The sequence below is a fragment of the Nannospalax galili genome, unplaced genomic scaffold (assembly GCF_000622305.1).
Source record: "Nannospalax galili isolate Female #2095 unplaced genomic scaffold, S.galili_v1.0 scaffold136, whole genome shotgun sequence".
Lineage (NCBI taxonomy): Eukaryota > Metazoa > Chordata > Mammalia > Rodentia > Spalacidae > Nannospalax > Nannospalax galili.
Window position 1 is genome coordinate 7,343,379 of NW_008340872.1, and position 16,707 is coordinate 7,360,085.

A 16,707-nucleotide genomic window follows, 5' to 3' on the forward strand; every position below is an offset into this window, starting at 1 on the left:
ACAGAAACATTTTTTTCGGAGACAAAAAAAAAAAAAAAAAAAGGCTTTAGAATTCCTGTTGTATTTAATGTCAAAATATTAAAATTTCTTCCAGATAGTAAAGTACAAAGACTGTTTTCATGAAATTATGATGTGAAAAGTGAATGTTGACTTACCTACCAGGTGGTGATAACCCATCACTTCCTGGACTTTGCCCTCTTCCTTTTGATTAAAATGACAGGAAATAATGAATTTTCAGGATTGGAATTGGTTCCCCTATCAGGATAAAAAATATTTTATGGTCTAAGTTCCAAGAATTTATTGTTTGGTTAGGTACTGAACACAAGATATTTCTTCTGAAGTTAGTCTTAAATTGACCCACCCCTTCCCCAAAGAGAATAAGGTTTGGAAATTTCTAGTAAGCTAGGGACATTTGCAGTGTCCCTTAACCAGTATAGTGATTCTTTCCTCTTTTAGCTGTTGTTTTCTATCTGCCTTCACTGCATTCTTTAGAAGAAGAAATATCAGCATCTTCACTCTCAACACACTTTCAAATCACCATGAAAATAAACAGAAAAAGCAAGGTCCCCTGTATTCTATTTTTAGTGACATTATCTTCGGAACATCAACTCAAACCAAAGGATATGTGATCTCTATGTTCTCAACAGACTGGGTTATTTAAAACGGGACTTACAGAAGTATTTGTAGTTGGCTTTGTGATACATTTTGTGTTTTGGAAGATTGGATTGGAGTATTTGCTGAGACAAGGCAAATAAGAAGAAGGGATCAAACAGAGGTTTAGAAGATACAATACAATCAGAAATAATAAAAGTAAAAGTCATCATTTAAGTCAGAGTCAACACACAAGTCAGGGAAGAGTGGGGCCTGGGAGGCAGTCAGTCAGGCATGTTCATACAGACTATTGCAGTTTCTTCTGCAGGTGGGGTAAAGATGGGCATTTGAGATGTTGTTTATATTCAGAAAATACCTCTAAGAGAAGCAGATCCATCAAATATAACAGGTGTAGTACAATGGGAGGTTTGCTGGAACTCTGAACAGAAACCAGCAAACAGATTAGTCTCTCCTTGGCATGGTCCTCATACAGAAAGGGGCATGGGGAGAGATCTCATTTGTCAGATGTCAAATAGATAACTGATCTGGGCTTAACTTCTGAATGCTTTATATCTTTCTGTGGGCCCTAACTATATGTGGACCAGTTAAGTCTGTCTTGGAGACAGAATAATTATTCAAATTTTAGAGGAAATTCAGTAAAAGAGAACAATTCGCACATATTATCACCATTGAAAGAGTATTTCACTTGTAGCAGAAGCGATTTCCACCAAGGAGTGTGCCCTCCTCAGACAAGCATTAAATAATTATGACATGCTCAAAAATTTGTGCCATAGAATCAGAGTTAGTAGCAGAAGCATATATAACTCCTAGCCACAGTTTATAAATTTTAAAGTATACCATTGGTTAATATGGCTTCATTTTGATGAATTCAATAAAGACATTGAATTTCAATTGACAGTGGAATGTTACTATAGTTATCATTCCCTAGTTAAATAAACTCACTATCCAATTTGTGATAGCCTGCATATAACATGGTTTCACACAAATTAAAATACAGATGATGTATCTTTCTTATTTATTTATATAAGTAAATAAAAATAAGAGAAACCAAGTATATTTCATATACTTCTCAATAACAAAACAATGCCAAGTCATCCAGATGTAAAGTTTAGTCAGCCAATTTAATCAGATACTTGCTAAGTCACGTGCTGTTTCTGTTCATTTGGTGATCCAGACATCTTATCTATATTTTTGACAGCTTGTATGTGCAGTCTATAAAATTGTGGCTATCCAGGTTGTTGTGTTTGGGAGCTGCTCTCTACAGTGAGCTATTTCTGAATCCAGTCTTAAGGTTTCTTGTTCTACATTGAGAGTTACCTTGCTATTTTAGTGAAGGAATAAGACTGTGTCATTAAGTATTCAATGTAAAACATATTTTGAGTCACAGCAATCACTGTTTATTTTGCACAAAACCATTGCCTCATCTTCAGGTTCCTGTCAAATCTGATCCATTTTCTGAGTGGCTGTTTCACGATGAAAGTTCTGATATGTTAGGTAAGGATTCCTTGAGTCAGCTGTGGGCACCCCTTAACAAAGTAACTATTTGTAGCACATTCCTCTGCTTCAGAGATTCCCGGAGATAATGTAACATGGAAAAAGACACATGCAAAGCAAGGCTATTTACAGCTATGAAGCTGAAATAATTTCCCTCGGTATTGCTGGAATGTGAAAGGGCAGGGTGAGTTTCTAGGAAGAATTGACTGAAAAGAATTTCAATACCACTAGATATAATGGGACTTGGAATTCCTTTACAGTCCCATTTGTGTTGGTGGAGAAGCATGTTTACTGGTCTCATTTAAAATTTACAATTTATTTTTTAAAACTATGACTTAAAGTAAAGGTAATAAGAGAATAAATACTCTCTCCCAAATCCAAGAATCATCTCAAATTTGAAAACAGATATTGATGAAGTGTAGTGTTATGTTTCTTTCCTCCAGTTCCATGATCTAGAAATCCACCCCATGTTTCAGAAGAAAGTATGTGAATCTTGAGCATCATTTAAAAAGTTCTTGATAACATCAGAATTTTCTTTAAGTTGTCTTTTTGAGTCCTTGAGATAACATGAAATAATCTGTGTCCTGCCGACATAAAAACCTTGCACATTAAGGAGCCCAACCATCGCCTGCCTCATACCAGAGAGATTAGTTTTCCCATTTTGTCAAACATTTGTTATAAGATGTAATGCTGAATTTTACCCTCTTGCCTTTTCTAGAAATGCACTCAGAATTCTTGAAATGCAAGACCTGAAAACTATTGTCTTCTATATCTGGTCTATGAAAATAAAATTGAATGGGGCCACCACTTTTTATGTGATAAATTTAGATCTTTGTGTTTTTTTTCTCATAATATTTTGCTCATGTGAGCAGGGTATGCATTCATCTAAAATCCCTGTCTTACACAGAATGCTAATAGGTTTGATCCTTGCCCTTCTGTAACTGTCTGCCTGAAATTTTAATCCACAAATAGAATTTCACAGTCATCATTGAAATGAATCTCACATCTAGACTATCAACATAATTCAAAAATATTTAAGATCTTAACTCTTCTGCCACGTATCTGAAAGTTTTATGATGTTTTTAGTAACTTTATGCATAAAACCTTGAAACTACAACTAGGAAACTTCCTGTTATTTGGAACTGATCCATTGATGTTTGTTCTTCAAGTACAGTAGGTTAGTTAGCTCATTTAAAAATTTGCGTAAATATACCCCATCTTATTCCCTCATGGTGAAACGCTGCATCAGATTCCCTAATAAAACCTAAATCTGACCAAACTTTTGTGATCTCTAAGTGTCCGTTTGTGATGAAGGTAGGACTAATTTTTATGTTTTCTTTCTCATTTTTCAGATGAATCACATTAAATCTTGCAATTATTATTTCTGCTTGATAACATAAGTCATTCTTTTATAACTTCAGAGTATTTTCTGTGTTTACTATCAAACTCATGGCTTTGTCTTGTAAAACTAATATTATTTCACTGAAAACCTGAAGATGGTTTGGCCTTCACATTCTTCTGTGATTTTTCTAAAATGAGGCCAGTCTCCTCATTCTAAATCCTGGGAGCAAGGAATAGGGTGTGGGGTCAGGGGCTGCTCATGATCTCTGACCTTATCGTAGATTCCAGTTCCCATCTACCAACAACTGTTTTGCCTTTTGATTTTGCTTCTTGGTACAAATGAAAGAGAAGTTTCCAGAAGGAATCTTTGTTTCCGACAATACCCATCTTCATCTCAGCCCTGCCCTCATGCCACTTCTTCAAAGGGTTTCCTGCTCCTTGTGTTTTGAAACAGTGAGCTCTGCTCCTTCCGGAACATCTTCCCCCATTTCCGCCCCTCCAGCTGCCAGAACTGTGACTTTCTGGTAATCCTTCCACAGGCCTCTCTAACTTAATACATAACCTTGAATCAAGTGGTTAAACCTTCTTTTCTAAGGATACATGGAAAGAGCTCTTTCCAAAGTTCTTTAAATGAGGCTTTTGCAAAAAAATTGCTTATTCCCTGAAATGTTTCCATTTTCTTCTCTAGTGGAAACATACAGACAAAATTTCATCTTTTAACATTTGAACCACTGTTTCTTTCCAGAATCAAACAATATGTAATTAAATTTATCCTCTTTGTGGACTCTTTTTCTTCTTTTTTAAAAACAAGTCCTCAAAGAGCCTGGGTTTGGCCTCAAACTCACTATGTAGCTAAGGATAACCTTGATCCTCTTACTTGTACTTCCCGAGCACTGGAATTAAAGGTGTTTACCAGCATGCCCAGCTTCTTTCTGAACATTTTTTTACTTGTCCTGTTTTAAATATTGGAAGATATATTTCAGTTTACCCAGAAAATTTATTTTCTTTGGGGAAATACACATAGTGGTGTTCACCATTTTTCATATATATACCATTGGAATCTAAACTATACACAACAGTTGTATTTTTCCTGAAAGTACCATGGTTGAGAAGCCAGGTATGTTTTATACCTCACCATAGATCTTGGATCTATGTCTCTTTACCTTTTAGTTTGATAGATTCTGCATTAATTTACTTTTATTTATTCTTATTTATAGGCTCCGAAATCCTTAGATATAAATAATAAATATATGTCTAAGAAGCAAGGCTGACCACAGAAACAAGTAGTCAGATATAGGAAAGGTTCTTATTTTCCCAGACCTGCACAGACTGTCCTTTTCACCACCTCTATGGTGGGCTGGATATTGTCGGTATCTAAAGTTCTTACTTCTGTGACTTTCAGTCAATGTCATATACTCAGGAGAAGGCATTAACACCCAGAAGTCCCCCCTCCTTGGATACGTTAATACTCACGAGCACCAGGTATTGTTAAAATGTGCCAGGAAAAAAAATCAGGAAATCCAAAGTCAATCACTATTTATTCTTTTTCTCAAAAACCCCTGAATTGAGCATATTCTGTATGCCAAGCCTATGTCAGGCACAGGGAGCACACATAACCCATAAATCTAAAACCCCTCATTCTTGTGTGGAAAAGAAACTCCAAAAGAGTGTCAAAATCAGACGGGATTAATTCTGAACTACAATTCTGGGTTGGCGGTGCAAAAACCAATAACAGAAACAACAAAAAATTCCCAGACTGGAGAAGGATCTTCCCATACAGAAAAACATGTGCAAAATACATGAAAGAGCTTTTCAGGCTTACAAGATTGTGTCAGGTTTTCCATATAACATAAGGTCCCTGTAGGACAGTAGCTAGACAGGATGCAGATGCTGGGTCAGCACACTGAAAGTTTGGACTTAGAACTCTAATGTCATGGGCAGTTTTGAATGCGTAAGTGACTTTTTGAGGAAGAAACTCAGGTGGCTCCATCATCCCTCCACTTGATTACCACCCTCCCTTGCTCATCTGAATTTTGGAGTAAGACAATGAAGTTTTATAACTTCTATACATACAATACAATCAGTGGTTTTTGTAATCATAGAAAATATGACTTGTCTTTAGCATAACACTAATCTAAATCTTCTTACAGATTTGTGAGTTCATTCTGTGCTTTTATGGTATCTATCATTATGGCTAAGTATATACGCAGCACTTAGCTACTCATAGAATTTTCAACTTTTGTATTAATAAACAGGACTTATTGTAATCCTGGAAAATCAGAACACTACTCATGTTTATTCTGTGTTTATTCTGGGTCCAACAGAAACTTTATTTACTTATTATATATCTTGCCCAAATTATCATGTAATCATTTTTCCACTATGCATAGGGATTTTTCATAAAGCGAAATAAATTGGCTGGCAGAAAATCTACTGCATAGAGAAAAACTCACACTAACATCTGCAAATAATCACTGGGCTTGTATCTGTCTCCAGGAGCCATAAGCTTTTTAGGGTCTGATAGTCTGATATGGTTGCATCAGTTGCTGCTTGGTCCCCAAAGAATGCTATTTCTCATGACTTTTTTTCATTGTATTAACAATGAAGAAATAATACAATTTTCTCTTAAATTTTTCCAGTGCTTCAGTTCAATTTTCTGCTGGTTGATTTCTGTTTCCTACTTTTATTTCTAAGAAACTATGCCCAGTGCCTGAACTGAAAGTGTGTGATGATAGAGTGGTGGGCAGAAGCCTGCCAGAGTGGTGAAGAAAGCATCTCACCATTGTCATCCAGAACAGTCCCGCCCACAGCTCTCTGTCACACACAGTGCCTGTGGCCAGGAAGTGGACTGAAAGTGAGCATTCCAGACTGGGAGCCAAATTCAGCTGTTAAGAAACAGGCTGCACTGAGTCAGAATTTACTAACTAGACTGGATCGAAATCTGGCTTTTCAAAAACATTGAGAAAACAAGTTAAGTAAAAGGAAAGTGGAGATAATTGTTCTTGCGCATTGCCTTATTTTTAAATATGACTTACTGGTGGTGTAGTTTGAATATGAAATGTCCCCCATAGGACTATCATGTGTCTGAACACTGTAACTACAGCTGATGATGCTTGCTAGGGAGGCTGTGGAACCTTTCTTTAGCAGGTAGAGCCTTGCTGGAGGAATTGAGTCACTAGGGGCAGGCCTTGACATTTCATATCTCAGCCCTAGTTCCTGTTCACTCTCTGCTGCCTGAAAGGGGATGTGATATGACCAGCTTCTTCCTGCCTTTACCATCATGCATTCCCCACCATGATGGACTGTGTTCCCTGAAACTGAAAGCCAAAATTAATCCTTCCTTCCTTCAATTACTTTTGTCAGGTAATTAATCACAGCAATGAGAAAAGTAATGATTATATCTAGTTCAAGATTCATGACCAGATTTATTTATGGACTATACACTGTGGCTTCCAGGAATCTGAGAATCCTTGAGTTCCCCAGATTCTCTGCATTGGTCACTTTTATATCCTAAAATGTGCTAATCAAATGATGGATTGTTTGAAGGTATGCAGTGTCCTCATTCTGTTCCCTGACTGTGGGAGACAGGAGCTTTGGGAACAACTTTTATATAAAATTAATTTTATGGCTACTCTTGCATGAATTATATAAAATTTGGGCTTCTGTGTATGTCATGGAGAAGATTATGATAGAATGGCACCTGATTGGTATAGTTGACTAGAAGGATGTCTGAAACGTGAATGAAAATTGCCTGGTTGAACGAGAGTGGGAGGGACTAAAAAACATGTTTGCAAGGAGACATGGCATTTACACAAGTCTCTTTAATGGGCAGGAGCACGGGAATTGGCAACACTGGAAAGCGGGTGTGGGGAGAACATGGAGGATGACAGGTCAAGCTGCAGTAACAAAGAAGAGCTAAGCCAGGCAATGCCAAGTACATAGACCAACCATGTCTAAACTAAGTCATTCTTCATTTACGTATGTTAAACATGGCCTAGTTGCCCCTAGAAAATACTGTATGTGTCAGAGAAATCTCCTACAACTTCACTAGTCAATATACGTACCTTCTGTGATAGATGGTGGTAGTAGAATATTATAGTTCATGCTTGAAAGGAGTGGACTTTCACTACAAGCATTTATGAATTCACAAAATGCTTGCTAGACAAACTCTTGAATAGTTGCTTCTCCTAGTTTTAACTCACCCCTTTCCAACTAAGTAAAAAGGATTCCCTTGTTTATGAAGTACCTTCAAATTTGTATCTTAATTAAGCTGGGCATGGTAGCACATGCCTTAATCCCAGCCCTCAGTAGGTAGAGGCCAGCAGATCTCTGTGGGATCCAGGCTGGCCTGGTTCACATAGTGACTTCCAGGCAGGCTGGGACTAGGGACCCTGCCAACAACAACAAAAAAAAAAAAAAAAAAAAAAAAAAAAAAAAAAAAAAAAAGAAAAGAAAAAAAAGAAATAAAGAAAAATTGATATCCTAAATATCTTCTCACCTCTGTTTCTTTGTATCACTACCTTGCCTTCTAACATTAAAACAATTAAAATTTTTTTTTTGTATTTTATGTGCATGAGTGTTTTGCCTGTAGGTATGTAAGTTCATTCCCGTTGTGCAATGCCCACAAAGGCCAGAAGAGGGCATTGGATCCCCTAGAACTGGAGTTTCGGACAGTTATCAGCTACCATGTAGGTGCTAGGAACCAAACCTCTGGAAGAGCAGCCATCTCGCCAATACCCCTTCTCACGTGTTTATACTTAATAGAGCCTCCATGATCGTCAGCTTTCTCATCTCACACAGCACCAGTAAGCATGCTCCTATCAGAATGCATAATCTTTTCTAAAGTTCATGAACTGGAATGATTTCTATGTCTGAAGTTTTCAGAGTGTTCTATTCATTCAACACACGTTTACTTTGAACTTATGTGAACTGCTGTATTTCTTGGTGAAACTATAAAGAGCTATGTTAAGTGCAAACTGTCACCATGGAGTCTCTGCTTCATGAAGCAAGCACTATTATGTCTATTTTGTGAATCACACCTTCATGTATACATCAAAGTCTGTAAGGCCCAGAGTAGTTCTTTTACAAAGTGCTGTTTATAAGAATAAACAGCAACAAAACTAGTAGAAGTGGAAGGGTGCAGTCCACCATGTTCTCTTTAAATCCAAGCTGATTCCTGACTTAAGTTGCTTTCTCTCTTTGCCTCCTCTAAGTTAGTGTCTGTCTGTCTGTCTGTCTGCCTGCCTGCCTGACTGCCTGCTTTGTTGTTTTGATGCATTGATCATCGGTCTATTTCCAATAGGAATGACTACATATACACACAAAAAGACTTTCTCTCTCTGTTTCTCTGTCTCTCTCTGTCTCTCTCTCTCTCTCTCTCTCACACACACACACATCTCTCTCTCTGTTTCTCTGTCTCTCTCTGTCTCTCTCTCTCTCTCACACACACACACACACACACACACACACACACACACACACACTACAACTAATTCAGACCACTCTGTTTGTTTCGTACATTTCCATGGCTGGAATAGCTCTGTATAGATTTTCCAAGCTGGCACCTCACAATCATTGGCAGCAAAGTACCCTATTTTGGAACATGAGGTGTCAGATTTCACAAACTGATTCATATTTTCTACGCCTTGTGTGAATGTAGGTGTTTCTATTTGGGAATTACTGCCTAAGCAATGAATATTTTGACAAAAAGTGACACATTTTTTTTTTCTGTCTCCAGCACATCTCTTGCTTAGTTGTGTACTGAAGAACCAATTACAAATGTGGTTATTCTGAATGTATTCTTACATGTTTTCCTTCTCTGTGAAAATGTTTCTAGTCTTTCTGATTATGAATGTTACCGAGTATGATGTGTGAATCAACCCTATCTGTGCAGACACAGCAGAATGAAAGGTATAATGATGTAAGAATGAAGTGTCAATGAATAATTCATTTCTGACAGCACACAGGATCCAGCTCTATGGAGCATTGCTGTGGCAATGTGCCACAGCAGAGAGGGCCTCAAAGGCTCCTTCAATTCATCTGCATCCATCCTTTGTGTTTCTGCTTGGGTGGTAGAACTGATCATCTAGAATGAGTGAAGCGACATTCAGTGGTACCGTGTGCTAGCAGATAGAAAAATTTGGAAGCATTTGTCATCACCAAACTTTCATTCAACAAATGCCCCTGCATCGAGTCTGCAGGGCGTTCAGTGATGGAGGCAAAGATTAAGGAGGTTAACACATGTCTAACCCCATAAAGCTTACCACCACTGGACAAGACTCACAAGATAATTATATCACTATGGTGCATATTAAAAAGAAGGTCCTCGGGACACATAAGAGAACAGAAGAGAGGAATTTACCCCATGTAATGGCCCAGAAGCAGGTTTTTAGTGACCAGATACACCTCATGCTAGAATCTCTTATGAGTTCACATTCACATGTGCTGAGACATTTACCAATAGACCTTTATTTTTCATTTTATTTTATGTGTATGAGTGCATTACCTGCATGCATGTAAGTGCATCTGTGTCGTGCAATGGCCATCAGAAGAATAAACAGCAACAAAACTAGTAGAAGTGGAAGGGAGGTCAGAAGAGGGTGTCCGATCCCCTGGAACTGGAATTACAGAAGGTTGTTAGCTGCCACGTGGATGCTGGGATTCTTGGGCCTTCTGCAAGAGCAGTCAGTGCTCTTAACTGCTGAGTCATCTCTCCAGGCCCCTACATTTACCAGTACATCTTTATTTTATCTAGAAAACAATTTTCTATGAGACTTAAACACAGCTGTGAAGTTTAATTCAGGTCCTTCAGGAGAGAACTCTTATACTACATTGGTGCTTCGCCCATGTGATTTTGGAAATCAGATTTCTAAATACAAAGTACAGCCAAAGAAGGTGGATTCATGGGTTTGTTTTGCAGTAAAACCAGTTGAGTTTGACAAACATTAATATCAAGTCCAGTCTTCATTTGTAAATTTGGGCTACCTTTAGGCAATATAAGGACTTAAGATAATAATTTACACAAAGTACTTTATAATACCCTCACCTGGTTTCAATAATTTCAGTGTTCCTAGGAAAGAGTATATTTATTTAAAACATTAAATTGATTTAAATATAGCTATATTTAAATTTTTACAAATCTTTGCCTCACCAATACTCAAATCCTTAAGCTCTTCAGGTATAATGTCTTTGGGTTTGGGCTGATGATTGTTAATGATTCATGCCTCCTGATCACTGTTTAGTGTAATGTCCACCTCTTGAATTGGAGTAGCCTCCCTGAATCAGAAGACAGTACAAAGAGCACTGTGCCACTATTGCATCAACAATGAAACACTCCCTCCCAGAGAAGGCTCAAGACACAGGCAGCTCATGAAACTAACAAGGCTCAGAAAGTTGTACAATTAATAAGGTTCTATGAGCAGTCAAGAATTGAGACTCTTTGGCGGAGCTGCCAAGAGGATGGGCATAGAGCTAAAGGGATGCGGTTTCTACCCACACTGGAGTGGACCTTTTTGTAATGCAGCAACCTGAGTCATCAGTGCTCCTGGAATAAGCTCGTTGGTTCTCTAAGCTTCACTTGGGTGCAATCATGTATTTGATCTGTTGTTGATGTCCTATATGGAAGGAATACATGTTTGTTCACATCTTTCCAGAAATAGTCATGCAACAAGAGGTGCTACAATCTTATAGACAAAGACTGGAAGCTTTAACATTTTTGCTCTTGACAGTCTTAGACCATCATGGTTGAAATTCTGTAATCGTATGCAAGAAACCACATGGAAAGAGCAAGAGGTCCCAAAAGTCTCTTATATAGACAGACAGACATTAGGGCAAAGATGACTAAATCTGTCCTTGAAATAAAGTCAGGAATTCTCATGAAGCTATTTATAATATTAAACCAATTGAAACCCTATATGACTTCAAACTAATTACTTAAATTTATAATATAAGCATTCGATTTCTGTATTGATACTTTGATAATATTATCTGGTGGAATTTGAGGGATGAAAAGTGCATAAATTATTCAAGTCCTAAGACTATACTTTCAGGGATCATTTCTATAGTTCACAACTAGAGAAGGTTCTCTGACTGTGTAGAGTACCAGACACACAAGGACAAGATGTAGTGCTCCCTTCTGAGTGTGAAGTTAGCTTTTAAGCAGCTGCCTTTGCCTTTAATGATTGTTCTCTTCTTTTGGGAGAGTTAGAGGGAGGGAATGAAGTCTAAGTGATATTTAAAAAAAGTAAAAATGAAAATAAATAAAATAAAATAATTTAAAAATTATTCAAGTCCTTCTATCTCATTGTGTTAGTCTGGTTCTCCAGAGAAGCAGAGGAAAAGGAAAGAGAGGCAGAGATGGAAAAGATAGAGGTGGAGATAGAGAGAAAGACAGAGGAATTTTAACCACTTAGTTCAGCAATCACAGAGTCTGGCAATAGTAAACTCTGGAAGGTAGACAGACAGGTTGATGACTTCTGGCTGCAGAATTTGAAGAACTTGCTTGAGGCAGGTTTGTCATTTGTTCTATTTAGACCTTGAACAGTGTAGCTGGGGCCCGCTTAACATCTAGAAGGCAATTTCCTGTACTCATAGTTCACTGTCAAATGTTAATCTCATCCAAAAAAATCACACTAATAGAAACACTTTCAGGTTTGGCCACTGCGCTGGCTTGAATGAGACCTGTCCTCTATAGACTCAGGTACTTGAACTCATGGTCATCAGTTTGGTGGTGCTGTCAGAATGTCATGGAATCTTCAGGAGGTGTAGCCTTGCTGGAGGAACTGTGTCATTGGAGGGAGGACTGTGAGTGTTCATAGAGTCACTCCACTTGCTCACTCTGAGTTGTGTTTACCATGGAATGGGTGAACTCTCGGCTCCGGTTCCACCGGTGTATCTCCCCACTGTGACCGACTCTCATCCCTCCGGAACCATAACCCAAAATAAATAAACTCCTCCTTCTGTAAATTGCCTTTGGTCGTGGTGTTTTATCACAACAACAAAAAGGTAATTGAAATAGCTGCTACATGGTCTAGAGAGACTGACACAAAATACTAAAATGCCACACCTATCAAGACCTGAGACCATTGAAAGATTGTCTTGGGCATCAAATAGACGGAGTGATGGAGATTCAAAAGACTTCATGGCCTATAACAGTGATAAAATTGGCTTCCTGTTATCCAACATTCCTGTCCAATACACAGATAATCAATGGAAGGAGGAGACTTCACAGTTTGGGTAGAAACTCAGGCTACTTGCTGTGCTTCATGAAGTTTCTTCGGGGAACAATGCTTTTGAAGGCATAGAGGAGATTTCAAGGTAGCTGTTAAAATTATTCACAAAGAAGTGGAAACTTTTATTAAGAAAGATCGCATAAATTTGTGTGGGAAAGGAGACTATTTGAACCTAAATTTATATTCACAAAAGGTCTTTCAGAACTCTGGTTTCAAAGATACACAGTTATCAGACTACATATGCCTTAAAGAGTTAAAAATGATATAAATGAGGTTATTAAAGTAATTTAGCAAACCCAAACACATTTCCCTAAATTTTCTACTCAGATGATACTCCTTTTTTCTCCAAATAATGTAAAATTTGGATCCTTTGTACAGCTTTCATTTATTCCTTTTATGTCATCTCTTAAAATGATTCACAAAAACATAAAATCCCACTAGGAAAATGGCCCATCATGACTAAATTGAGTTGCATTATTGTTTTAACCAGAAAGTCAATAAAACATCATTTGTCAACATTTTACATAATACTAACATAGCCATATGCTCCTTAAAGATATAGTATATCATGTAAAATTATGTAAACACCCAGGATATTTTTCTCTCCAAATGTGCAAATATCAAGATTCTGTAAACATTTTTGAAGTGGGTTTTTAAAAATAATTTAATTAAATATATTTGTTTATTTACTTATTGATAGATAAAAAGTAGCCTATGGATGAATCTGATTGATCAGGAGAAAGCACCAGGACACAGATAAAATGCCAGTGGAATAGAGTTTATTAGCAAAGGAACACCTGGGACAGATTCCCTTCCAGGCAAGAAAAATGTCTGCCCAGGTTGTGAGCTGGGGTCTTTTAAAGGGGTAGGCTTCTGCTTCCTGCAGAAGGCAGGAAGATGTATTTTTTTAAAAGTTGGGTGGGGGATGTGGGAAAGTGGGACTGTTAAAACCTGTTCTCTTTAGAGATCAAAGGGGAAGCCTGCTGTGTTGGCCAAACAGTGGAGAAAAGTCTGCTTCTCTTGACTTCAAAGACCAGGGCGCTTATCAGCCTGGTTCCTTTCTCTCAGGAGCATGAGAAGTCCTTGGGACCCTGTTGGTGGGGGTGAGGCTATCTGAACCTTAACATTTATTTATTTATTTATTTATTTATTTATTTATTTATTTATTTAGTGTTTGTTCTGTGTCTGTGTGTGTCTGTGTGTCTGTGTCTGTGGCTGTATCTTTCTGTGTCTGTGTCTTTCTGTGTCTGTGTGTAAGGTGTGGAGATCAGAGCACAACTCGCAACTTGTGGGAGTTGGTCTCTCCTCTTACTGTGTTGGTCCCTGGGATCAAACCCAGGTCATCCGACTTGGCAGCAGACACTCTTACCTCCACTGTACCATCTCACCTGTCCTGATGTGGTTGGTTTATTTTTATATAAGTTATGCTTGGGGCTATGGATGTGCGTTTAACACCCTTGCCTTTCCTGTTGTGCTCAACAGAATTCACTGGTTTCAAAACTTAGGAACATGGCAGATTACCTCCCTTCTCTGCTTTTTAAAGTTTTTAGTCTTGCAACTACAAATGTGGGAATTTTCCAAAAGATCCCCATTTTTAATGCCTATCTAAGAAACATCCAATATCCTGTATCTGATTATTCTCCATTTAGGAATGGAATTATTTCTGAATAATCATTTAAATGATAAGACTCTCATATTCTATTCTTTAATGGTTGATTGAAACAATTCATCCTTCCCACAAACATACATTATACATTTGATCTGGAAATACTAATTTCCACCTCTCTCACATAATACTCAATAACAGACTACTTCTCACTGTTTCCACCCAAGCTCCTCCTACTCTGTACCTGAAGGAGTACAGGCTCCTCCTTTATCCTATGCCTCTGACCTAGCTCCCACCACATCACCTCTCCACAGAGAAGTCAGTGGGACCCTGGTAAAGGAGAACAGTCATTTGCCTTCTTTGGTTTTCCATAGTCTTCTAATTAAACTAAATGGCCAAAGCTGTACCATGACCTGGAGATCTTTGCTTGATGCTCATCCTCTTACTGAGATCTCTCCACATCCATGAGCATTCAGTCCCCATAACATGAACAACATGCTCCTGCCCCAGGGTCTTTGCGCACCCCCTCTTCTTCAGTGACTTCTCCAGGCAGATGATATTTGGTCAGAAGCAGATTTTTCTGAATAGTCTATAGAAAAAGCACTTCCTAGTTCCCCATGCATTTGGTTTAAATGCTCTCTAACTTGAGTATACTTAAATTAACTTTATTTCCTCACTCCCAGTGAATATCAAACTTCATCTGGTAAGAATATTTGTGTGTTTGTAAGTACACTACAATAATCTAATGTAAATAAGTACCATATATTTGAAAGCTAGTAAAAATATATTTGAATGAATGAAGGATAAAGCAAAAAAAACTATAAAGCTATAAAGAAAATTATTTTGTACAACTATATAATATATTTGTGTTTTAAGAAATTATTATGATAGAGTCAAAAGGATTTTTAAAGTTTATAAATTGAAAAGGCTATACTAACATAAGACTAATTTATTATTACGTTTTTGCAGTATTGGGGATTGAACCTAAGGCCCTGTGTGTGATAGGCATGCACTCTACCACTGACCTGTATTCCCAGCTCTTCATTTTTCATTTTGAGATAAGGTCTCATTAACTTGTCCAGGTAGCCCTCAAACTGGGTATGTAACCCAAGCAGACCTTCAATTTATTACCTTCCCCCTCTTCCTTACAAGTAGCTGTGATTATGATGCATACCACCATACCTAGTTAAAAAACAGGTTTTGTACATTGAGTGTGGCATAAGTGGCAGTGTTTACTAAGTCCTCAGGAGTGCACACTAGTGCTCCTTACCTTCCTTCTCACTCTTTACTTTTGGCTCTGAGTGACATCCACCTGCAAACTCCATTTGATGACAATGTCCAATCAGAAACTATACCATTTTTTTTAATCTTTTATAGTGTAATCTTGCTGTAACTTTTCTACATGAATACTATTGTTTTACAAGTGCTGCAGCATTCAGTGCAGTGACAGGCTACAGGTTTGTAGCCTGGGAGTGATGGGCTATACCACCAAGCTGAAATGTATAGCAAGCGGCAGCATTTAGGTTTATGGAGCTCTCTGATCTCTGAACAACAGAATCACCAGATTCTCTGTGTGTCTGTATGTGTATCCATATATTCTCAGAGCTCTTTTCATGGGTCACAGAACCTTCCTGCCTTATCAGTGCCCTAGTGTCATAGCACACAGTCATCTTATTGATACAGCTAATAAAGACACATATATGCCTATTGCATCAGGTAGGATTAGATTTAGGCAAAGTGTCAGTGGAAGCCTAAGTGGTGACAAGTTCATAAAAATAGAGGCTCAGTTTTCTTTTATATGAAGGACATCTGGATGTGGCTTCAAGTTTTGAGGAAGCTGGAATCCTTACACCTTCTGCAGGGTCTCTCATTCTTGGTCTGTCATCTTTTGAGGTACAGGTTTGTGAAGCGGGATCCCTCCCTGCATAACTTACGTTGGCTTCAAAATCCCAAGTACTGTGTGATGCCACTCTAAGGATGGCCCTTTGTTTTAAGATAGCTCCTGGAACTCTAGGCATTCTATGTCTATGCCAGCCCACAAGAAAGAAAAGAATTGCTTCATTAGATGATTCCTAGATGAACATTAAATATTTATTTCTCATTGGTCAGACTTTCAAATGGTCACCGATTATTGGAATGTGTTGGAAGTGAGGATAGCTTCCATTCTTGTATGCTTTGTATCCAGTTTAGCAAAACAGATTGCAATTTCAAAAACTGAAAATAGGAATGAATATGCTGGAATCAAGAACTTACTGTAGTAGAAAAACAGCTTCGGGCTATTCTCATTAAATAAAAAGTCTTTAACACAAACACACCAATTTCCTTACAATATTCAGGCACAAGAAACTACAGTTCATGAGTCAAATCTGTTCTTGTCACTAGTTTTTACAAATAAAATATATGGAAACACAACCATGCCCATTT

General features: G+C 37.8%; 1 protein-coding gene and 1 pseudogene across 6 annotated transcripts in view; both read left to right on the top strand.

Moving 5' to 3' along the window:
• Grik1 (glutamate ionotropic receptor kainate type subunit 1) overlaps positions 1-16,707 on the top strand; it is a 429,122-nt gene that overhangs the window by 104,101 nt on the left and 308,314 nt on the right. The gene's annotated exons all lie outside the window — the stretch shown is intronic.
• LOC115070875 lies at positions 11,480-11,678 on the top strand (annotated as a pseudogene).